The sequence below is a fragment of the Anser brachyrhynchus genome, assembly GCF_964034855.1.
Source record: "Anser brachyrhynchus genome assembly, chromosome: 2".
Lineage (NCBI taxonomy): Eukaryota > Metazoa > Chordata > Aves > Anseriformes > Anatidae > Anser > Anser brachyrhynchus.
In genome coordinates this window covers 114,741,259-114,767,194 of record NC_137695.1, presented here as the reverse complement: position 1 = coordinate 114,767,194, position 25,936 = coordinate 114,741,259, and the positions used below count along the sequence as shown (strand labels likewise).

The window sequence follows — 25,936 nt, the reverse complement described above, 5'->3', positions numbered from 1 at the left end:
GACTACTTGTTGAAATTGGGAGCACTTTTTAAAAAGCCATTCACATCTGAGAGGCAAAGATTCACCATATAATGATCAAAATCCCTGATAGTCATTAAAATTAAGGACTCTGCTGAAGAACAGCTTCAGATAAAGATTTGCAGAGAACAAAGTAAAGATTATCACAGACAGACAAACACGTGGCAGATGTGACACTAGCTCCAAAGAAATTACCCCTTTATTCTGAAAGCTGATTCCAGGCATAGCTGGCTAATGAGCAATAGCCCTTGACATATCTGAGATAGAAGAATTTCTTTGCTTGTCTTCACCATCTTAGATACAGATGCCGATTCACAATGCTAAAAAAGTTTCTACTCAAACACTACAGGTTTGGAATTTAAAAGATATTCTCACAGTTGGGATAATGTGACGGATTAATTTGCATTTGCAGTTTAAATTTCTATTGTTTTAAATATCTTTAAATTCATGCAAATTTTGATGCTACCCTTTTATCTTTGAGATACTGGGACATAAAAGACTGGTTCTGAACCTGCTTGTGATAATCTGGTTTGCATATGTGAAATGCAATACATTCTTCTGTTGCTATATTTGATGTACTATCTCATTTACTAGATAGAGCAAGAGACACTTTCTTTTGCTGGTTCCTTCTCTCTGGAAGGAATAATACACATGAGCAGTTTATTAAACACCAAACTACACTTTCTAGAAACATGTAATTCACTATCACAGAAACCATTTTTGATATACCTTCACAAATTCTGCATTCCTTTGAGACCATCTGCTTAACACATTATAGAAATAGTTGACACAGACATTGAACTGTCATTCATGTTTAAGAGAAAGAGACTTCCTAGATTAATGGTTAGCAAATGGTTGCATTAATTAAGTAGAAAGATGATGAATCTTTCAAATAGTGTTTATAAGAAGGACGAGGATTCTTTCTGCCTGACTTCAGTCTCATGAATCTCTTTAAACAAGTGGGATTGATTCAAAGATTTCAGAGTTCAGACATCAGTAGGCATGTGGGAACAGTGAGAAATGATACATTTCTATGCTATATTGGGTCTAATCTCAAAATCTTAGAAAATTTTGCAGATCAAGTTGTGCACCATTTAATTCCCAGTTCTGTGCACATAAAAGGCATGAAAGTCAGTGAGTTTCATTTTCAGTTCTTTAGCCTCTAAACTCAGGAGCACTTCATGCAGCCAATTTTTCTCCTAGGCAAAAGATTGGGAGCAAAAAGTCAGTACCCAGTGCTCTGAAAATTAATATATTAAATATGTTCGGAGTATTATGAGCATGAGTCTCAGAAGTTTGGAGCCCTCATATGAAATGACAGTGCTTGATTGAAGCCCTTGAAATATCTAAAGATTTCTAGCAAGTAGTTCACAGAAGTCTATTCTTATGCAACCAAGACCATGACAAGCATCTACTAAATTAACCCATAAACAAACTACTGTGTAATTCACAATTATAAAAATTCTAAACAACCACATCCTTTGATCACAATTCTGCTGAGTAAATTATTACTAAAACCTTGCAAATATTAAGCAAGCAGAATCTAATTCTTCTACCAGCATACCCAAATACCATCTTCCATAAATAACTTCACTCTCCTGGTTATCCACAGAAATCAGAGTAGATTTCTTTTGCTTATCTTAAAAAGTTAAGGAAAAAAAATGAGAAACTCTTGGTAGCATAGCTATTGGAGTATGCAGGTACCTAATTAACACTGATGAGAAGAAATAATTGGCATTAACCAGACATAAATATTGGAATCAACGTACAGGGAACCAGAACAGTGTAAATAAAACCAACTTGGTGTATAGTATCTCCTGCTGTAAATACGAAAAAAAAATTGCTTTAGAGGGATCGTTTTTTCACAAAGACAGTTGTATCTGTCTTGAAGATAGTGACATCTTTTCATCAGAAATCAAACACAAAACTGAAAACATAATCTGTCTCTTAAGATATAACAAGGTGTTGTGGTTTAACCTGGCAGGCAGCCAGTCATTTCCTCATTCCCCCTAAGTGGGATTGTGGAGAACTGGAAAAAGGAAGAACTCATGGACTGAGATAAAGACAGTATAATAAGGGGGAAAAAAAAAAATTAAAACAACAGCCACAACGACAACAACAACAACAACAACAACGTGATGCACAACAGTTACTCACCACCAGCTGAGGTTCAGCCAGTCTCCCAGCAGCTGTCCCCAGGTTCATTGTTCAGCATGACATCATAAAGTATGGGATACCTTTGGTCAGTTTGGGTCAGTTGCCCTGGCTGTGTTCCCTCCTAGCTTCTTGTGCATCTCCAGTTTAGTTGCTGGCAGTGCAACATGAGAAGCCAAAAGTCCTTGACTCAGTGTAAGAACTGCTCAGCAACAACTACAACATCAGCATGTAGTCAGCATTATTTTAATCCTAAATCCAAAATACAACATCATACCAGCTATTAAGAAGAAAATTAACTCTCTCCCAGCCAAACCAGGGCACAGGGTTATCAGTGCACATTCTATTGACTTTTTGGCTAATAACATTTTTTGTTCAATTATTTTCTCAATTTCTTCCTTACTCATTGTCATGACATCTGCTTATGCACTTCTGTGTTATGGAACACCTCTGAAAACCCATCAAGAAAATGCATTGAAGCCTCCTACAACTGTGCTTTTCAGAGCCCAGCATTAATCTTAAAAGTGGTATTTAAAAATTCATAAAGTAGATGGACATCTCTGCTTTACAGAAGTGAACTGAAAAGTAATTCTGTAAAGAAAAGAGTGAATTTAAATGAAGATATCTAGAGCTGCTGCAACAACACTATGTTAAGTCAGCAGGAGGCTGAAAAGAAAGTGTTGGAAAAGAATCTAAGAAGCAGTATGTAATTGATTTTTAGAAGGGAAGACTGAAAACATGTGAGAAACCAGTCTAAGACTGCATGCTACAAAAGAAGATTGCACGTAAATAAAGTCAAAGAAAAAAATGTTGTAAAGGCTTCATAAGAATGGGGCAAACTACTATCCAGCTATCTTAGTCATGTATATCATCAGTGTGTATGCTCAAAAAAAAAAATAATCTCAAATTGGTTTTAAAAAACTCAACCTTATTTCAGAGTTTGCTTCTTAAGGACTTGTAAACTGATGCATATAACACAGACTTCTGCTTGTAAAACAATTGCACTTCATACAGTACAGAAGACATACAGATTTAGGCAGAATAACAGAAACCAGTGTACATATCTCTCTACCTCTGCTTCTTCATCATCTTCATGCTTTATGCTCACATTAGATTTTGTAAAGAAGTCATTATCTTCCCTTTTCCATCTCATCTATCTCATTCTTTTCCTTCATCAGCTGCGTGTTCAGCTCTCAATAAAGAAGGAATAGTGGAAGTCCTGAAAATTCAACCCTGAGTTGCATTTCCACCAAGTTAATCCACAATACAAGTTATCTGAATGGAGAAAAGACTCTTTACTTGTCATAAAAATCATATATGGTATTCTACAAGATAAGGTTCATTTTTCATTAAGAGGAAATGAAGGATGATTTCCAAACTTGCATATTTTTATTTATTTTTTTTTTCTCGCTGCTCAGATTTCTTTGCACTTCTAACACAGAAAATCTGCAATTCTCGTCTCATGTTTACAGGCACATATATAATAACACTGAGTGAAGTTTACACCTTTCAAAAAGAATAGCTGCTGAACCTGTTCAGGCTTGTCCTTCCAGACCTTTAATAAGAGTATTTATTAAGTAAGATTTTAAATATTTTGTCAGATCTGACAAAGGTTATTCATTTTATTTATTTACTTATTAAGCATAACTCTTTTGATTTAGGGTGTAAAACATTGCTGTCCTAACAGACTGGTTAAAAAATAATAATAATAATAATAAAGTAAATAATCACACCTATATTGGCAGAAAAAGGTATTTTTCTTAACATATTTGATTACATTTGAAGAACTAGTTTAAGCTAATGCTCTGCTATTTTATCTACAGAAACAACCTCTTTAGACTGGATTATTAATATCCCGCTTCTTGTTAAAGGCACTTTCTAAAAGAAGTATCAGTCATTTTAGAATAATTACTAAATTTAATTGCTTGCTAATTGAAGAATTTACCTGTTTCTCATGTTATATTTAAATATATTACTATCTCAAGTTCTCTTTGCTTTGCTATCTTTCCACTAAGAAGGCTATCATGAACATTTATATCCATAAAGGGAATACAAATTAACACTGCTTCATTCTCTGCCAATAAAACTAATGTCAGCTCCAATTATATAAATTTAAACGTGAAAAGCTAGTTGTGGTTTTAAAAGAACTATGAAGAAGAAAACAAATAATCAAATTGTGCTGTGTTGAAAACATAATAATTCTAATATAAGGAGAGAAAATATTAGGCTTTTCAGAAAAAGAAAAAAAAAAGTAGAATGAACCAACCTTTCTATGCATTTGGTAAGAATAGATATCAACATACTTCTGTTCTGAATCCTAATTTCTTGCATAGCATTCTTTGTGTATTTCTATCCTTATAGGGAGGTTGTTGTAAGGGTGCAGATGTCAGTGATGCATTCTGAAACCTGGCAGTGGTTTTCAGAGAATATCAAGTATATTTTTCTACATAAAAACAGGAAACTTTTTTTTTTTTAAATTGTTTTTGTTTTTCAAAAATGAATACCGTGCTACTTAAAGTATGAGAAAATGAGGGGTTCAGGGAAAGTGTAGGCTTTGAAAGCCCAAAACATCAACTTGAAATATGTGTCTAGAGGAAGTAAGATATGATTCTCCATCTTCTTCAGTGATATTCACTGGAGGGAAAACACATAATAAATAGTTTTGCCTAAATACTTCCGAGTACCATTTTTAATCATATGAACTCCCACCAACTGACAGTGAAGAGTTGGAAAAAGAATTGTGGATCAGAATACCAAGTTGGTGGTGATTTTGTCTTTTTTCCTTTTTTTTTTTTTCTTTTTCCTTCACTTTAAAAGGCTTTGTATTTAGAAGTTTAAGAACACTAGTTTATACCAATTATTCAGACACCTGAAAGTGTATTCCCAACACAAGCAATTAACTGGAATGTTTTCTTTTATTCACAAATCAGCCTAATTCTAGTAACCAATAAAACAGCTAATAAATGTGATTAGATTTTTTTTTTCTTGTAGAATAATGCTGAACATATGATGTGATACACTCTGACTAGATGTATCGCAGCATTCTACAGGCTAACTTTCTTGCCTGTGAAAATATAAAATCTGGCTTCATATAATTAATTTGGATATTGTAATGTTTTCGTTTTGCTTCAGAAAACATTGTGCATCTGTACACACATTAGCGTGTGAGATGGAAGGGTCTGTTAGAAGTTTTCTGTATCCTTGAGAGTTCTGTAATATTGTTTCTGGTGTTAACAACCTTCACAATTTTACAGATAAGGTCATGTAGGAGGTGCTCAGATCCTGAATTTTGTCTACTTTCTTTAAAATACCAGCAGTCTGACTGTTTTCTGATTTTGCTAATGTCTTTTTCCATCAGTATGTTTTTCTCATCTCTGACCTCCTGTGCCTAATGTGACTCTGAAGGACTATGGAAAGGATATCAAGTTATCTGCCCCCCTTTTTTATATTTTTTTATTTTATTTTTTTAAGGGGATGTGATTCTTTTCAATATATGCTATCATGTTACACAAAAGCTTATTGCAAAAAAAAACACTAGTTTAGTTTAGATATACTAATCAACAGTGTTTGGAATACAGACATGTACACTAAACAGTTCTTCTGTCCCTCTGTTAGTTTCCTTTCACCAGTGCTCCACCACCAGCATTATAATTTCATTTGTACTTCTGATCAAATATATTTTACCCAGTCAAATAGTCTGTGTCTAAAGGGATTTGAATCCTGGCCTGGTTTTCAGATGATGTAGACTGTGTATCTGTGTTGGAGTACAATTCAGTTTTTGTTCATGACTGGTTCTTTTAGAGATCTGAATGTATGCAATGACATCAAGGAGTTTTTTTAACAATTTATATATTCTACTGCTGAGCAGTTCCTCCTCTGGAAGAAATACAGATAGAACTGCCCCTCCAGAATAAAGGTTAAGACTTTGGACCATCATTGAAGAGCTTAAAGCTGTTTCAACTCTAGGCTGCAGATTATAATTCAAACTGACTTCTGATCATCTCATTAAATATGGGTATAAATGCATATTAAATATCTTTGGCTTTAAAACAAATGGGAATGAAGAACAAATTTTCTACTCATCTGTATTCATAATCTGCTTCTTCTGTTCTTACTTTTGTCCTTTTTGTTCTGTAGGTTTTTCAGTGACGTTTGCTGAATGGGTAGAAGAATGACATCTCCTTTGCTCTATTGAAGGATTTAGTGGACGTTTTTCAGTGGTGGTGGTCCTACTCCCTTTCTTCAGACTATCAAATGCAGAATAAGTTCTGATATTTCAGCTGAAAATGAGAAAATAGCTGAGGAAAGGCTAGGAGAAAGAGCTTTTTTAGGATCTATAGGCTCACATATGATGGAATGGGAGTTTCAATTCAAGGTATGAAAATATTAACAATGTTAAAAGTTAATCAGTGTCAACAATCAACTGTGTATAATGAAAATAATGGTACATATCTACGTTGTAAACTGCTTTGAAATGCATCAGAAGGCTATTCTGAAAGCTATATAGCAGAAATAAAGTTGTTTTCAAGTTTGCTTCCAAAACATTTTGACTGTACTTGTCACTTGTCTTGTGATTGCCAGTTTTCCCATCATCTGATTTAACAACTTCAAACCTTTCCTAATTTTTATATTATGTTATTTATTTCATTATTACATTTTTAGGATTTTTAGCTAGGCACTCAGAACATATTTTTTTTTCTCCCATGGGATAAAGTTATTGCACTACCTGAAAACTCTTACAACTTAATCAATTAACTGGTACTGAAGTGTGATTTATAAGCCACAATGCATTGTTGCGACTGATACTAAAGAATTAAAAGTTCTGAAATATTTACTAAGAACATTTAGTTTGGCTTAAAAAACCTATGATTAAGTTTTGCATCTGCTGTGTAATCAACAAAGGTGGCACTACCTATGATAACTAACAGAGGACATGGAAAACAAGTAGTTATTACAATTATGTCCCACAGACTTAAAAGATAATTTTCAGAGTTCTGAGAAAATGAGACACATAAAACCCACATATTGAGCAAACACAATATGACCTGAACTAAAAATAAAGAAATTAATATTTAATTTAGGTTAAAAAATAAAAATAAAATAAAAATAAAACAATATGCACAACACAAAAAGCTTAAGCAAAATAACAACAGGTTGCTTACAGACTTCCTTAAAATAGTTCATTTTAGTATTCATGGTATACAGTTCATTCAGTTTTGCTTACTTTCTTCATATTCTGTTTCTTCTTTGGAATTTAGTACCTTTTAATGTTATCTATATCTCATATTTCACAGCAACATTTAATAATGTTTTTAATAAAAAATAATCTTTTTTAAATAATAATGTTCATAATATGTTGGTCAGTGAAGGAGAAGAAAGAATACTACTAACCTACTTGTGTTAATAACACAACATGAATGATCAACATGTATTTATGTATAAATTTTGCAATATTTTCAATGAATACACAACTGTAACCACTATATATGTTCTTGGTCAGATAATTTATGTAAATGTACTACTCATGATTCCAGTGGAAATTTAAAATATTGAGAAATACATCTGCTCTGCTTATGTCAATAAAATAAAATTACATTTTTGAAATGTATTTTAAAACAGTTTTAACATGAGAAGAGATGGAGCTTTGACATTTTTTCATTATGTATTTTCCTGCTTTAAGAACTGGATAGATAACATGAAAAGAGTATTTGTAAACATTTCTCTGAATAAAATCTGTTCATCTGATTTTATAGTGTTTTCCAGACTTTTTATTTTGTGTGATGTGTGAATATTTGTGTGCCAGAAACTCTTGTTCTAAGAGAAAAAAAAACACAACAACAACAACAAACAGGATAAGCATGAATATGATCTGACAATCAAAGTTGTTAATATGGATTTCTTTGTTTGATGGCCTTCTTGAATCTCTTTATCGGTTCAGGAAAAAAAAAAAAAAAAGTCCTGGAGTAGAAAAAGTATTTTCTGACTTGGATAGACCTCACATAAAATAAACAATTAATTATAAATCATATGACGTTCAGAAAGAATAGTGCAGGAAGTTCACAGACAATTCACAGAGAACAAGGTGCTGTCGCATGAGTTTAATCAATCCCCAGCAATAGTGACAATCAAAGTAAATTAACTGGCAACTTACAGACAAAGAAAATGAGAGATTTACTGAGTAATTTTATCTGAGAAGTTTTTCTAGTATTTTCTCATTCTGTTATGTATTATTTTTAATGAAAAAAAATGAAAATATAAATGCTTAAAGAGCAAAACACAATGTTTAGAAAACGACAAGATACCGGAGTAAATAGACCAAAGATGATGTCCTAATAGGTTCTCTTCATTATTCGGTACAGATTTTTCTATGTCTCTGAAAAGAATGCCAGAAATACACAGTATCAAGTGCATATATTTTATCAGCCAACACATGCTGAATGAATAGATGTAAACTGTAAGTCAATTGTGAGTTTGACTTAATTGACTTAAATTTTAAGTCAATAGTTTCATACCTGCTTGTCTCTCAGATGCAGGTCCAGTGGAGCTCAGGCAGTCCACTTACCTTAAAATCTGCATCCAAACATTTTTGCGTTCTATCAATAAGCACTGCTGTTCAACCAAACATTTTTTGCTGTTTTTCATAAGTATTCTTTGTTTCTTTGCATTTTAAGGGATACAGATTAAATAGCTGCCCTTTCTAATTTCAATACCAATGTTTTCATCAGACTTTGATCACTGCCTAGAGAGGTCGTGGAGTCTCCTTCTCTGGAGATATTCAAAACCTGCCTGGATGCCATCCTGTACAATGTGCTTTAGATGATCCTGCTTGGCAGGGGGGTTGTACTAGATGATCTTCGGAGGTCCCTTCAAACTTCAATCATTCTGTGATTCTGTGATTGTGCATAGTGCATAATTTCAGTTTTACAGCAACATGGAGGGTGATATTCAAACAAATATAAATATTGACAAAGTCCCTTTAAACTTTCTAACTGTAAAAGCTGCCATAAGGCTAAAGATGGATAATTTTTCCCAACATAGATGCAACTGAAGAGGATGAATGAGAAGTGGAAAGGGAGCAGCAGGTCAGAGACAGTCACATCATTCTTTGATGACAAATTCCAAACCTTCTAAACCACAACATGCAGCAACTTGGTAACGTTATCCATGAATTCTAGGTTTAGGGTCAGTAGACTGATTAGGGTCAGTAGAAAAATTGTTTTTGCTCTACATTTCACTGAGGTGTTTTATACATAGTGTATGTAATAGTAATTACACTATTCTTCAGAATCTTTTTTTAACTCCTATGTAAGTTTAGGATGTCATTGTCATAATCAGAACCTACCCCCAGATCTCAATTTTATCTTCAAAAGTAGGCCCACAATGGTATTAGTAAAAGCATAGCCAAATTTCTCAGATTTTGGAAACAAGCAGTGATTATTATGAAGTTTTAGGACAGTGAAACTGTCTTGAAATTTTGGAAGGCATAAGAGTACACTTGAGACATATGATCAGTCAGTAGATTAACCATATGTGCCAGTCATGTATCCTCTTGATGAGCCCCAGTATTGCAGAAGTGTTCCAAACACTACTTCTGAATGCCAGTTTTATATTGAAGAGAAGTAATTTCTCTTTGACTCATTTGACAACACAGTGTCTGTTAAAGAGCCAAAAGAAAAGCACCAGCAATCAGTCATGAAATTTTCGATGTAAGATGCCACCATACCCACTAATGTAGCCACAACAACTTAATTGAGATCATATGGAACAATATAATACTATCTTGTAAAGCATTTCTGCCACAATAAAAATCCCTGCTATCACTTAAGCATATAGTCTTTATCAAAGACAGATAATCAAAGGAGTAAAAATGAATCTTCCAAACATGCATTTATGAGTACTTACTGAAAATGCGTTACAACTTTCATCAGCTGTCTCTGCCAAACTCAATAATCAAAACAATGTGGTACGGTCAATTTGTGCACACGAGAAAGCTGTTTTAAGGAGTACTTGTTATGCCTGCAGGGAGCCGAGTGACCACAGCTACCAATCAACAGTGGATGTAATACAACATCCTAACATTGTTTTCCTCTACAGCAAGACTTAGTGTGCCACAGACAAAACAAGCAAGACTGCTAGGTTTTCACAGAATTGTTCCAAAAATGTCTGTTGAAATTGAATGTAAGCAGAAAAAAGTGTCACTGGAAATGTAAGAATGAAATGTTGCATTGCTCTTTGATTTTTAGCAAATCTGTCACACTGTTTTCATCTTGTGCAAGTCTAATTCAACTAAAAAAGATTATAGCACACAAATTTGTGAATACGCATTTACTTGTTCTTAGTAAGCCTGCACTTCCTGGTTCTAAAATAAGATTCTTCTTCTGAAAATCAATCAGTATTACCTCTCATGTATACAGACCCCCAACATACAGGCTTGTTCAGCACTAATGATGACAAGAAGGTCTCAAACCTCAGGAAAGCATTCAGGAGAAAAAAGGTGGTTGCTAGCAGAGGAACTCGGACAATATTTACATTATGATCCAGAAATTTCTTTCAGAAATATAGGATTTGTCTGTCTCATTGATGCCAAATTTAATTTCTTCTCAGTTTTCATCTTATTTTCATTTTAGATAGACTATTCAGGTAGACTGTTGCTGACTTAATCTGTTTAGATAACACGTTCATGTTTTAAAAACAGTTACATTATAAAATTTCAAATAATAAAAAAATTATTTTTTTCCCTCTGAAATTTTCTATATCTTGTGATTGACGTGACTAAGACCCGTCTGCTGGCATTTGTTTTATTTTTAAACAATCCAGGAATAAAAACAAAACACATAAGCCATGCTCTTTGACATGCAAAAATTTACAATATTGGTTTAGGACATAACTGAATATTATAGCTACAAGATATCAGTGTCTTAACATGTCTTGTCTCTGGTTTGCAGGCTTTAGCTCATTTGAATGTTTCTGGTCTTTTTGCTTTGCTTTGTTTTATGGCCTTTCCCCTACTTAAAAGAGAAGCAAGAAATATGGGAATTTCAACGTGACTGGCTGCAGAGTTGATGCTTGGTTGGTACTATTTCTACACTCTTGCAGTTGCCACCTTCTCCTTTTATTGTCTTTTTTATTGTACCTCTGATAGCAAGCATGTCTGGGCTTTTTCTCCCAATCCTTTCATTAGAAACATAAGGTAATAAGGGTAAAAAGAGCCTTCCCAACCACATGAATCTGTAGAAAGTGTTAGATAGTTTTTTAATTGACTTATTATCCCCTCCTTTAGATTTTTAGGAAGTTAACTTTATATTCCCATCTTTCAATGGAAAAATGGAAATGGATGGGTTTTCGGACTATTTTTTTTCTTTTCTTTCAAACTCAGAATATCTCCATAGATATAAGAATACGTCTTTATACATTTATGACGAAATAAGTCAAAGGGTTATCAGAATGTTTTTAGTTCATAACTCTGTTGTGCTTTACAGATTTGGCGATACATGTACCACGGCTCTGAAGATATTTGTTCAGACCCCTTGAAGATAGCTGAAGCTGAAAGCTCCAGAAATTCATTGTTCAAAAAGAACAACCCCATGTTTCTCCAAACAGGGTTGGTTGAATGCCCTACAGAACCGGAATCAATACCAGAAGGAATCAAAAGAGGCAATTATTATAACAGAAGATAAAATATAACCTTACATGATGTCATCTAGAATCTTACTAGAATTCCTGTGTAACATTTTTATACTCCTGATAAATATATTGTAAAGAAAATAATTTAATTATATTTTAAATAATATAGGGAGACTTACTGTAAGGTAAATGGTATTTTCAGTGAAGTCCTTCTAAACTGAACAGCCTGCACAATACATGTTTAAATAGCAAACTATTACCCTTCTTCAATTATGTAATCTGCAAATGGCTGGATACCAAGATTTCTTTTCAGAAAGGTTGTTTCTAATCTTCTAACTTTTGTGTCAATTTTCAATAAACTGCCAGTTTTTAGAACCTAGAATAACAGGGTTTATAATGGAAACACTGATATCCTTGTAGCTATAGATGTACCAGCTATTGCTGTAATAATCAGTAGATAATTGTCTTTAGCTTCCCACTCATTGAATTAGGACAGATGAAGGTTTTTCACGAGAAGATGAGTTTTTCTGTAAGAATGTTCATTTCAGGACATGTCACAATAATAAACTAACTTCAGCTTGCTTTACTTCACAATATTTTTTGTTATTGTCATTTATTTTTAAATTCATCAGTACCAGCTGGAGTGAAAATATTCAGAATTCAAGGCCGGGTAGCAAACTGCAGCTCACCTAGCCATTAAACACAAACTATCAGTGTAACATACACAAGTCAAGGTGATGAACTGAAATTTTGATGTGACAAACCAATTCACATAAAGAAGAGCTTTGGAGATGTTCTCAGGATGTTCTGAGAGCATCTTCACAGAATCATACCATAGAATGGCTCAGGTTGGAAGGAATCTTAAAGATCATCTAACTCCAATCCCCCTGCCATATACAGGGATGCTACTCACTAGATCAGGTTGGCCAAGGCCCCATCCAGCCTGGCCTTGAACATCACCAGGGATGGAGCATCCACAACTCTGGGCAACCTGTTACAGTGCCTCACCGCCCTTACAGTGAAGAATTTCCTCCTAATGTCTAGTCTAATTCTATCCTCTTTCAGCTTAAGACCATTCTCCCTTGTCCTATCATGATCTATCCGAGTAAAGAGTTCTTCTCCATCTTTTTTATAAGACCCCTTTAAGTATTGAAAGGTCACAGTGAGGTCTCCTCAGAGCCTTCTATTCTCCATGCTGAACATCCCCAGCTCTCTCAGCCTTTCTTCATAGGAGAGGTGCTCCAGACCTCTGATCATCTTTGTAGCCCTCCTCTGGACTCACTCAAAAATGTCCACATCTTTCTTGTGCTGGGGGCCCCAAACCTGGACTCAGTACACCAGGTGGCTCCTCATGAGGGCAGAGTAGAAGGGGACAATCACTTCCCTCAACTTCCTGGTTGTACCTCTGTTGATGTATTCCAGGAAGCAGTTGGCCTTCTGTGCGGCAAACACACCATATCCAGTACTTTCATGCCCAGTACAGAAAAAGAAAACAAACAAAAAAACAAAAACAAACAAACAAAAACACCTCTAAAAAAATTACCTGACCTACTTTATTTTATAAGTGTAGTGGGTTTACGTGGCAAGGTTTTGGTAGCAGGGGGCCATAGGGGTGGCTTCTGTGAGAAGGATCTAGAAGCTGCCACATGTTTGGTAAGGGCCCCACTGCTGACCAGAACTGAACCAATAAGTGATGTTGTTTTGTGCCTCTGTGAGAGCAGATTTAAGACAGGAGAAAAAAAAAAATGCTGCAGCACACACAGCAGCTGGGAGAGTGAGAGGAGTGAGGAACAGCCTTGCAGGCGCCAAGGTCAGTGAAGAAGGAGGGGGAGAGGTGCTCCAGGTGCCGGAGCAGAAGTCCCCTGCGGCCTGTGGTGAGGACCATGGTGAAGCAGGCTGTCCCCCTGCAGCCCATGGAGTACCACGGTGGAGCAGGGTTCCACCCTGCAGCCCGTGGAGGAGACCACAGTGGATCAGGTGGACCTGCACCGATGGAGACTGCGGCCTGTGGAAGACCCCTGCCGGAGCAGATTCCGGGCCGGACCTGTAGCCCGTGGAGAGGAGCCCACGCAGGAGCAGGTGACCTGGCAGGAGCTGCCGCCCGTGGGGGATCCAGGTTGGAGCAGTTTGCCCCTGAGGGATGGACCCTGTGGTACGGAGCCATATCTGGAGCAGTTCTTGAAGAGCTGCTGCCTGTGGGCAGCCCATGCCAGATCAGTTCAGCAAGGACTGCGTCCTGTGGGAGGGACCCCACAGCACAGGGTACGAGAGTGATCAAGAAGGAACGGCGGCGAAGAAGCGCTATAGACTGACCATAACCCCCATTCCCCCGTACCCCTGCGCCGCTCGGGGGGAGGAGGTGGAAGAGGGTGGATGGGGGGCAAGGTGCTTTGGGTTTCTTTCCTTTGTTTCTCACTTCTCTAGCTTGTTAGTAACAGGCAATAAATCTTACTGCCTCCCTATGCTGAGTCTGTTTTGCCCGTCACAATAATTACTGTGCGATCTCCTCATCCTTATCCCAACCCTTGAGCCCTTTTCATCATATTTTCTCCCCATTCCTCTTTCAGGAGGGGGAGTGAGAGAGCGGTTGTGGTGGAACTTGACCGCCCACCCGAGTAAAACCACCACAATAAGAAACCTGATTTTCTGTTTTAGTAGGAATGAAAATAGCTAACTCACCACTACCACAAAAACAATGATTAGCAGGATCACATTATAAATTGTAATTTCCAAAATATTTTACTATAGTTAAAGGGTTATTACTATGGCATATTATGTCAGATAGAATGGATTGAGCAAAATACCTACCTTTGCTACCATTTACCACTACTTTGGTTAATCAGTCACTGCTTGGTGTAAACACTCTCAAAATGGAAGATTAAGCTGATAATTTGAACCACAGAATAGTGTCTATTTAAACTGTGCCAAGTGATGATTTCTTTCATCATGACAGTAGTTCAATATTTTCTATTGAGAAAAAAATATTTTTAATAAGATTTTCAGAGAGAAAACATTAAACCATTAGAAAATTTTTTACTATTCTTTTGCTTCTTCCTGCTTGCTTGTAACTTAATTTGACCCCTTTAAAGCCTCCAGGAGTGTTAGGGTCAAGGAAAAAGAACTAGGCATATAATGTATATTTGTGTCTACTGTTTTTGGCTCTTTTTATGTACTGATTCTAGGTGGCATGCAGCAGCCCATAGCAACTTTAAAAAAAAAAAAAAAAAGAAACGATACAGCAGGTACAGATAAAATTGTCTTGCATTTTCACTAGTTTAGGGATACAATTCTATATTTAGCCTCATTTGCAAATCTATAATATTTTGTTTTGAGTTGTTATCTATGAGTTTAAAGACATATAAGATTTAAGTCACTTTGATTTAAATTTAAGGAGCCTCAGAATCTTAAAAAATAATAGCTGTTCCTATGTATAAATTCATTTCTCTTCTTCCAAACAAATTAAAATAAACGTCTCCATTTCCTCTTCAACCCTTATCCACCACTTCTGCAATTAATGCTTCCAGGTTTGGGAATAGGATATGGTCACAGTGACAGTAAAACTATTGCAATGAGTTCCAGATCAAATGAAATCAAATTTAGATTATTAGACTTAACCATGGTGGTAACAGTGTTGGAAAACTGACTAATTTGTCTGTATGCAGTTGAAGCTGAAAGTTACTATGCCATTTTGTTCACTAGTTAGTAATATCTTCATTCACACTGCACTTAGCCTTGGATGCCATTTCTTCTTTTCATTTCATGGATACAATGTGCTCTCCTGCATGGTGTCATTTACATTTTTAAGAGGCTATAATTCCATCATTAACTTTTCAGCTGCATGGTCCCTCATGACTCATTGCTTTTTCCCCCCCCCCTCTCTTTTTCTCATCTCTTTTTTCTTATCCTGTTCTATTAAACCTCCAACCTAAAAAGTTATATATATACATACATATATACGTATAAACAAAAGTTCTCTTATACAGACACTTAAGTTGGAAAATAAAGATTTTTCAGAGTTCATCAAATCACATATTATAACATTTATTAATAAGAAAAAGGAAAAAAATGAAGAAAGTATCTAACTATTAAAATAATAGTAGAAATTTCACTTTCCTTTCCTGTCTTATAAAAATTCATTAGAAATCAAATTATTTTTGTTTGTTTGTTTTTCTTTCTTTTTTAAATCCTGAACATTTTAAACTAGATCTTATGAACTCTGGAGAAAATAATTTCACAAAATAGAGTAAATTCTGGATTTGATGCTCTCTCTGTTATAAAAATAAATGTATATATGCAACAGGAAATTTTCAGGAAGGGCAAAGAACTTTCTTCCTGAGAGAAAAATAATTTTTCATTTTAAAGAGTACTCTCTCTCTACAATATTGGAGCAGCACAAGCCACCTTCCATTTTTAACAAAGGAATACGATCACTATGTGTGTTTCAGATTTGTGAATGAACTGCCACAGGAGTGCTATTAGGTTTTACTAAGTGTATATTTTATCCTATTTAACTTAGCTGGAAGGCTAATTTGTAAACTGGTTTCAGCCAGACATTCAAAGAGTCTGGGAAAGAGCATGAAATATTTCACCTTTCTGTAGTTTATGAAATGCCCTGAGAAGAATGGGTCCTTTGAGATGGTGCTTGTTCTAGTTGTTATCTGCATGAGATACTTAGTTCCTTTTTCATTAAATTATTTCATCAAGGCAATGACAACCAAACAACCCAGATAAAGGGCCTGCCTTTTGCTTGATTCATAGCTGAAGAAGGTAGATCCCATATATATCCCTACAAATGATATATTGTCCATAAGATCCTTTCTCACTCTTTCCAGAACATGGGGAGCCACTAATGCTAGCTTGTCCAGTTTGTCAGAAAAGTAAATGATATTGCCCACATTCTTTGCTGGGTTTATGGTTTTCCCAATGGACCATTGAAGTTGAAATCACTGCCCAAATATTTTAAATAATCCAGATAATCAAATTACACTGATGTTCTCCTCACATGTAAACATGATCCCTGGAGCTTATGGACAAAACAATAATTTAACTCGGTTTTTAAAAGATGATAAATGTATTGACATGTTGATTAAGAAACTCAGATTTTCCTGTGGAAGTTCAAAAACATTGTGTCTTAACATATAAATATACATATCCTAGCACAAACACATATACGTGTTATATACATATGCACCTCATATAGTACCTGAAAATAAAAAATGTGAACGAAACTTTTTCTAAGTCTTTTACATGATTCAGGAAAAATTTACAATGCCCAGTGTTTAAGAATAAAAGCATAAACTATAATACTTAATAATATTACTATGAGATACATCTCTTTGAACCCTTTTATTTATTTATTTATTTTTAAACTCTGCAGGGTGCTAAAGATCTTGTCTATAGAGAAAAAAATAAATAAATAAACACGTTGAATTTTGGACTGCATCATTTGTGCAGATTGTGCCTGGGAAACAACGGCCCAGTGAGTCTTACCTCAGTGACTGGGAAGATCATGAAAAATATTCTCCTGGAAGTAATGTCAAGGCACATGTTAGACAAGGAAGTGAACCAAGACAGCCAGAATGGCTTCACCAAGAGCAAATTGTGCCTGACCGATCTGGTGGCCTTCTGTGATGGAGTGACTGCATCAGTTGACAAGGGAAGACCAACTAAAAAACCAATTGACATCATCTACCTCAACTTCTGTAAGGCCTTTGACATGGTCCCACATGACATCCTCGTCTCCAAATTTGGAGAGATATGGATTTGAAGCATGGACCATTTGGTGGAGAAGGAATTGGCTTGAAGGCCACACCCAGAGAGTGGTGTTCAATGGCTCTGTGTCCATGTGGAAGATGGTGACAAGCGGTGTCACCTCAGGAACAGTACCTCAGGTCTGTCTTGGGACCAGTACTGTTTAATACCTTTATCAAAGACATAGGCAATGGGATTGAGTGCACCCTCAGCAAGACTGCAGATGACACCAGGCTGAGTAGTGCAGTCAATACAACAGAAGGAAGGGATGCCATCCAGAGGGACCTGGACAAGCTTGAGAAGTGGGCCCAGGTGAACCTAATGAGGTTCAACAAATCCAGGTGCAAGGTGTGGCACCTGGGTCAGGGCAATCCCAAACATGAGCACAGAGTGGGAGAAGAACTCATTGAAAGCAGCCTTGCATAGAAAGACTTGGGGGTTCTGGTGGATGAAAAGCTCAACATGAACCAGCAGTATGCTCTTGCAGCCCAGAGGGCCAACTGCATCCTGGGCTGCATCAAGAGAGGAGTGGCCAGCAGGTTGGGGGAAATGTTTGTGCCCCTCTGCTCCTGCCCTCTTGAGGACCCACCTGGAGTGCTGTATCCAGGTCTGGGGCCTCTAGCACATGAAAGATGTGGATCCCTTTGAGTGGGTCCAGAGGAGAGCCATAAAATTGATCAGAGGTCTGGAGCACCTCTCCTATGAAGACAGACAGAGTTGGGGCTGTTCAAACTGGAAAAGAGAAGGCTCTGGAGTGACCTCATTACAACTTTATAGTATTTAAAGAAGGCTTAGAGAAAAAAAGATGGAGAACAGCTTTTTGCTCATTCAGACTGACAGGACAGGGGGGAATGATTTTAAACTAAAAGAGGGGAGATTTAGATCAGATGTTAGTAGAACATTCTTTACTCAGAGCATGGTGAGGCACTGGAACAGGTTGCCCGGAGAAGTTGTGGATGCCCCTTCCCTGGAGGTGTTCAAGGCCAGGTTGGATGAGGCCTTGGGCAACCTGATCCTGTGGGTGGCATCCCTGCCTATGGCAGGGGGGTTGGAACTAAATGATCTTTAAGGTTCCTTCCAACCCAAGCCATTCTATGATTCTGTGATTCTTTGCTTCCATGATTTTTGGCAAGCAGAATTGTTAGACTTTATGAAACATTTTATTTGGTCAAATCATTTGGCATTTGTTATCTCCTGAACTGCAACTGTGTAAAACCTTTTAGGAGTTACAATAGTTTTTTTTGGACTTTTGTTGAAGTCGACAGATGTGAAACTTATGTGTTTCTATTAACTAATGCGCAGTTCACTGTCCAAGGAACACATATTATGAGTATTAGCTAGACTGTCTATATATACAGTTTCTGATACAGATTTGCAAAATTTTTAACTCGAGGATATTTTACTTTCATATTAACTCAAAGGTGTATGTGGGAAAGGAATTTGCAGGGAGCTTTGTGCTGTTTCACATGTCCCTGAGTTAGAGATAATGAGGAAAACAGCAGTAGAACCAAAAACTTGAGCAAGGTCGAGATAAAGTAAATTGGCTACAGTGTTAAAGATGAGCTTTGGGCAGTGGCCATTTGCTGGCTGGCTTGAGGCACGTGTCTGAGGGTCTCTAACCAATTGTAAGACAGATTCGGGTGTGTGGACAGCGCGTGGGGCTACGGGGAAAGTATATGTAGTAGCGAAAAAGGGCAATAAACATCTTCTGTTCAAGAACCATCAGGAGTCCGTGTCTTGCATCCCTTCAGGTGTACACAAATGTGTCTTCCTCCTTTTCCAGCAATGTGAACAGTAACATTTCAACTAATACAGATGTGAGAAGTATTGGGCTTCTAATGAAACCCAAGCTATCAGACTATTACACAGTGTATAATTTTTCTCTGTGGTAAAACTAAATATTAAAGCTGAAAGCAGAGTTAGAAATAATACAGAAAATTACTCTTAGTTTATTATTTTTGTCCATAGCTGCTAACTCAGCTCTTTCACTAATAAATTAAAACCAATGCAACCAATGCAAGTGTTTCTATCAAACAACTGGAATCAGAATGGATAAAAATAGTTCCCAAAGGTTAATAAAGACTGCTTGTAATGGAAAGTGATATTATTCAATTGCTATTCAACAATGGCTAAAAATGAAATAGATATGAACCAATAACATACAGAGTACATTATTGCATTTTCATAATGCAGTTTAAATTTGCCATCCTTCAACAATAAAAATAAGTGATTCAAGTTTAGTAGAAAAAATGGAGTCAAAGTGAATGAAATCTTACTTTTACTGCCATGGGAACAATTCATAAGATAGCAAATGCAAGTGCAATAATAAGTTATGAGAAAAAGACTGACAGGAATGAAATTATTTTATAGTGCTAAGTTCCTACCAAAAAAAAAAAAAATTGAGCTGAATTAAACTCATTAGTGGAATAGCATCAGCCTGTACTTGAAATCTTATTAACAAAATGATTCATATGCTGAATTAACATTACAAATGGTGCTGTTTTTTTCCTTCTCTCTGACCATATATATGTGTACTGTGTGCAGGTGGCAAGACGCTGACAGGGGCATGGCTACAGAAGCAGTCTTTGTAAGGAGAGATCAGGAGCTGCCACCATGCATCCCAACAAAGAAGAAGTCAGGCAAAATCTCCATGAGGCCTGCAAGGATCACCTCCTGGCTAAACTCAGGCAGCAAAAGAAGGCCTACAGAGGGTGGAAGCAAGCCTGGGAGAGATATAGAGACACTGAGCAGCCAGGGATCAGGTTAGGAAAGCTAAAGCCCTGGCAGAATTAAATTTGATCAGGGATGCCAAGGGCAACAAGAAAGGATTCTATAAATATGATGGTGATAAAAGGAAGACTAGGGAAATTGTGGGCTCTCTCCAGAAGGAAGTGGGAGACCTGGTTACCTGAGATACAGAAATGGCTGAGGTACTCAGTGACGTTTTTGCCTCAGTCTTCACCAGCAAGAGCTCCAAACACATAAACCAAGCCCCAGAAGACAAAGGCAGGGACTGAGAGAATGCTGAACCAACCACTGTAGGAGAAGATCAGGTTCAAGACCATCTAAGGAATCTAAAGGTGCACAAGTCCATGGGGCTTGATGAAATACATCCACAGGTCCTAAGGAAACTGGTAGATGAAGTTGCTAAACCACTGTCCATCATATTTGAGATGTCATGGCCATTTGGTGACATTCTCAGTGACTGAAAGAGGGGAAACATAACCTCCATGTTTAAAAAGGGAAAATGAAAAAAAGGAAGACCCTGGGAACTACAGGCCAGTCAGTCTCACCTCTGCACCTGGCACGATCATGGAGCAGATCCTCCTGGAAACTATGCTAAGGCACATGGAAAATAAGGAGGTGATTGGTGACAGCCAACATGGCTACACTAAGGGCAGCTCGTGCCTGACAAATCTGGTGGCCATCTACAACAGGGTTACAGCACTGGTGGACAGGAGAAGAGCAACTTTCTATTTTTGTCCCCGCACAGCCTCGCAACATTTTTGTAGTCCTCCTGAGTGACCCATCCCTTCTTCCAAAGGTCATAAACCCTCTTTTTCTTCCTGAGCTCTAGCCACAGCTCTCTGTTCTGCCAGGCTGGTTTTCTTCTGCACTGGCTCATCTTTTGGCATGTGGGGGTGGTCTGTTCCTGTGCCTTTAGGGTTTCTTTCTTGAAAAGTGTCCAGCCTTCCTGGACTCCTTTATCTTTCACAACTGTCTCCCATGGGACTCCATCAACCAGTGTCCTTAGCAGGCCAAAGTCTGCCCTCCAGAAGTCCAGTTCTGCTAACTCCCTTCTTACTTTTTCAAGGATCAAAAGCTCTATTAATTTGGGATCGCTGTGCCCAAGATGGCCTCCAACTTTCACATCACCCACAATTCCTTCTTTATTTATGAGCAAAAGGGGAGGACCATCCCTAGTTGGCTCACTCACCAGCTGTGTCAGGAAGCTATTTTCCGCACACTCTAAAAACCTCCTAGACTGTTTCTTGTTGAAGTCCCCCATGAGAACAAGAATGCAAGACTTCTCCCAGCTGTTTCTACAAGTCTGGGTTAAACTGTAACTAACTCCTCCTTTTGCAGTCACATGAGAAGTTATTGTTTTATAACACGCTAGTTTATCAATATGCTGAAATTTCTGTATTTCAAATAAATATGATACAGATTTGCATTTTATTCAATTTGTACTTTGAAAAATATTTTTTATTTTCTGTAAAATATTGTATCACCATTTTTTTTTCCACTGCAAACATATTAACCTCTAACATGCTAATACACTTATAGTTGGTAGATGTATTTAAATAATTGTATTAAATGGGAAATTTAATAGGTTGCATCAGATTTTATTAATATCCTTCAGTATTTTTGTATATCAGAATAATATATAGTTAAAAAATCCGTATTCATTATTTCACTTCCTTTCTCATTTTTCTGGACACATATTCTTGCCGCTCTGTTGCCTTTTGATTTAAACCTTTCTGAATTGTGCAAGCTCAGCAGCCAAGGTGTATACAGCCTTCCTACTGCAGCATTTACCCATTCTATATAAAATTCAATACCAGATCCTCTGTAAGAGGGGAAAAATCCTAAAGTGTGATCTTGAGGAAGGAATACAGTTTCTGTCTTGTGGGATCACTATTCCCTGACGTCTGGATGTACAAAAATGGATGTCCATTAATGACACTTTAAAGAGACAAAAATTTCCAGGATCTAGCCATGCAAGGCTAATAGAGGACCATGACAAGCCTATGACTGCAATGCTTTATCAATTTCAAGATACATCAACTATTTCAACTAAGAGAAGCACCAAATGCCTTTGGGAGGAAAATTTCTGCACTGTTGTAATTCTATTTCAGAATATCTTCTTATGGTTTTTCCCTTTACTTTCCAGGTTTTGACTTTAAAAGATAAAATCTTACTCCACGGATATTGATATTACTAGGTTATTATCACCTAGGTTTACAGGTGATTCCAGACATTCATTAGTCCAACAAGCACTGCTGAAATCAATCACTTGATTTCTCTCAACAAAAATGTGATAAAAATTAGATGTTATCTGTTTTTTTACCTTCTTTGCAGCATAATAAGACATCATGTGATATTTATGGTGATCACATGATCACCATATATTTTAGTAGCATAGAAAAGCCTGTAATGCTATCCTTTTTAAATACCCTTAATTCTTCAGTATTATCTTTGACATTGTGAATATAGATGTCACATATATATGGCCAACTGAACAAAAAATTACTCTTCAATAGGAACACAGAAAGTCTCCTGTATATAAAACTCATAATCATGCATGCACTTATCAATTTTCTTGTTTATTGGAAAGGGCACAGTAATGAGATACAGAGATCTTATATAACTATAGTTTACTTTCCAGAGGAAAAACTCATTCTGTGTTACTACACTAAATATGCCTCTCTTATTTTTTATAGATGGTTTTTGTAAGTTGCAGCCCTAAGGCTCTGATCACTTTAACTGTCATAGGCATTTCATAATTCCCTTCCAAAAGAAATACAAATACCAAAAAAGAAAAATAAAAAAAGGAAAAGAAAAAATAAAAATAAAGATCTGTCAGCAGCAGCACTGTATTAATAAATGAAGTATCCTTCTTAGATGAAAAAAAAAACAGTTAAATATTAAAAAAAAAAATCTGTTGTGCTGGTACAACAGATCAATCTATTACAGAACCTTTATTTGTATACTTTGATAAATGATAATGACCCGGACTATAACATGCTAGAATTAGAGAACTACCCCCCACCCCCATTAATGGACCTTTAATAAAGCTTTAACATTTTGTTTTTTAACATACTTGAATAAGAAAAATGCATTATAACAAAAAAGTTACTTACATTGAATCCATGACACCTGGTTAAAGACAACCCCTAAGGTTTTGTTGACAAAGCTGGTCTTTATATCTGGTTTTGATTCTGGCTTGCCTATGAAACCTTTTCTTCTGCATAAACTTAGTCGACCTTTGCTTTCACTGAAGAATCTTCAGCTGAAATTGATAATTGCAACTCTCCTTCCTCACCCTCGATAGCTTCTAATCTTTGCAAAGTCAAGTTTATTCCTCACAAGAACTTTATTTTTGTCAGAATTTTAGTAAATTGACAGTGTCTCCAGCAACATTTGTTGTTTGTTAATATGCTAATTCACACAATGTGCATTCAGAGAGCAGGTTGATTTTCTTGTTTTGTTCTTAGTGCCCTTATCAAGATAAAAGTATTGCACCAGCCACAGCATTACACAGCTCAAATAATTTGTTAAATGTATAGGGATTTTCCTCCCTAGTATGTTGCAGTCTTTTTTGTGCTCCATCTTCGAACCATAAATTTGGAAATTCTTCAGAAACCTCCTTCCTTGTCCCCTTAATGCACAGGTGTTTGGGGCTTACTTTACTTAGTTACTGTCCTGATTATTTCTGACTTAATGAAAGAAATGCTGGTAAGAATTTAGATTTAATTTTCTGGACCTGCAGACATTACTGCTTCTGATGGAATGATGTTATTATACCTTTGTCTCATTGTGTAAATCAGTATTTACTGATTTCAGAAGACACATTTCCATTTAACATATGGGTCAAACATCCAACCCGCATGTAAAGAGCTAGCCAGGGTGTTTGTTGCATTTTCATAATAAAGACAAAAGACTTCGTACAGTTCAGCTGGCCCATCTTCTCTGTGCCACCAACATGGTTTAGTAACTTTCACATGATTAACTTTGCTTTACAGCCTAGAGTATTTTCCTCATTTTGGCTCGTTTTAGGAAGGGCACGTTTGCAACCTACATGGTAAATCTACAATTTGCAAAGTAAAGTTAACAACATTATTCCAAACTATATTCCTACCATATAACACCACCTACTTGGAAATTTTCTATATGGAAATTGAATGCAACTTCTCTTGCAATTAGTTTATACCTTTTCTTTTGTCTTTATATTTTTGATGTTTTAATCACATACAGATGACATGTCAAAACTATTGTTCTGTTGATGCTATTATGTATGCCAGCAAAGAATAAAGTCTGAGATAAAGCCGTGGTATTTTGGAATTAATGTAAGGATATTCTTTTTTTAAAAGAATGGAAATTCTCTTTTAAAAGAGCAACAGGTTGCATTTATTTTTCCAGCTGTACTATATTAATACATTTTCAAATAACAGCTCCATTTGATTGAAATACTGACTAATTTAAAGTACTGAATCAGCTTATAAACACTGTTTTTCTTATACCATGCAAATTTACAATTATCCTGACTTATTTGTTTTTATGCCTTACATGGAAAAATAAACAAACAACAAAAAAAACAAAACAACACCATATGTGATTTTCGTTATACAAGTTAATATTATGAGTGTACTCATAATAATTATTAATGATAATGATTCCTGATAATGAAGCAAATAAGAAATAAACAAAGGCTGGAGGTAATATGAGAACTTTCAATTTCAATCTAGCTGTGCCCATGGACACAAGTTAAAAATTCCACAAAGTTTTGTGTCACAGATTTGGTTGGGATAGAGTTAATTTTCTTTGTAGAGGTTTTTATGATGTTGATTTGATTTTTTTATGAAAATAGTATTGATAACATTGACATTTTTAATTGTTGCAGCACAGTACTTAACACAGATCCAAGGACTTTTCAGCTTCTCATGCTGCCCTGCCAGCAAGGAGGTTGGGTGCGCACAAGGAGCTGGAAGGGGACAGAACCAGGACAGCTGACCCAAACTGGCCAAAGGGATATTCCATAACATATGATGTCATGCTCAGCAATAAAAACCTGGGTTAAAGTAAGAGGAAGGTGGGGATGTTTGGAGTGATGGCATTTGTCTTCCCAAGAAACCATTATCTGTGATGTGCCCTGCTTTCCTGGAAGTGGCTGAACATCTGCAAAAACAAAAAATGACCTACATACACAATGGGAGCACAGTACCTCACACTGTAAGCAAAGCGTAGGTTCAAGAACCCCTGATGAAACTGAACAGGTAGAAGTCTAAGGGGCATGATGACATGGTCTCAGGGTCCTAAGGGAAAAGGTTGATGGAGTTGTGAAGACACTCTCAATCATATTTGAAAAGTAATGGAAGTCAGGTGAAGTCCTCCTGAGTGCAAAAACGGAAACATCACTCTCATTTTTTAAAAGGGTAGAAAGAAAGACCCAGGAAACAACAGCCCGGTGAGCCTTACCTCAGTGACTGGGAAGATCATGAAAAATATCCTCCTGGAAGTAATGTCAAGGCACATGTTAGACAAGGAAGTGAACCAAGACAGCCAGAATGGCTTCACCAAGAGCAAATTGGGCCTGACCGATCTGGTGGCCTTCTGTGATGGAGTGACTGCATCAGTTGACAAGGGAAGACCAACTAAAAAACCAATT

General features: G+C 36.5%; 1 long non-coding RNA gene across 1 annotated transcript; it reads right to left on the bottom strand.

Annotated features, from left to right (window-relative positions):
* Nucleotides 1-1,230: 1,230 nt before the first annotated feature.
* LOC308190497 lies at nt 1,231-24,402 on the bottom strand. Its single transcript, XR_013947270.1, has 4 exons — nt 23,412-24,402; nt 14,605-14,763; nt 8,959-9,062; nt 1,231-8,545 (listed from the first exon to the last, which is right to left on the bottom strand). It is a non-coding gene; the product is annotated as an uncharacterized lncRNA (long non-coding RNA).
* Nucleotides 24,403-25,936: the final 1,534 nt, after the last annotated feature.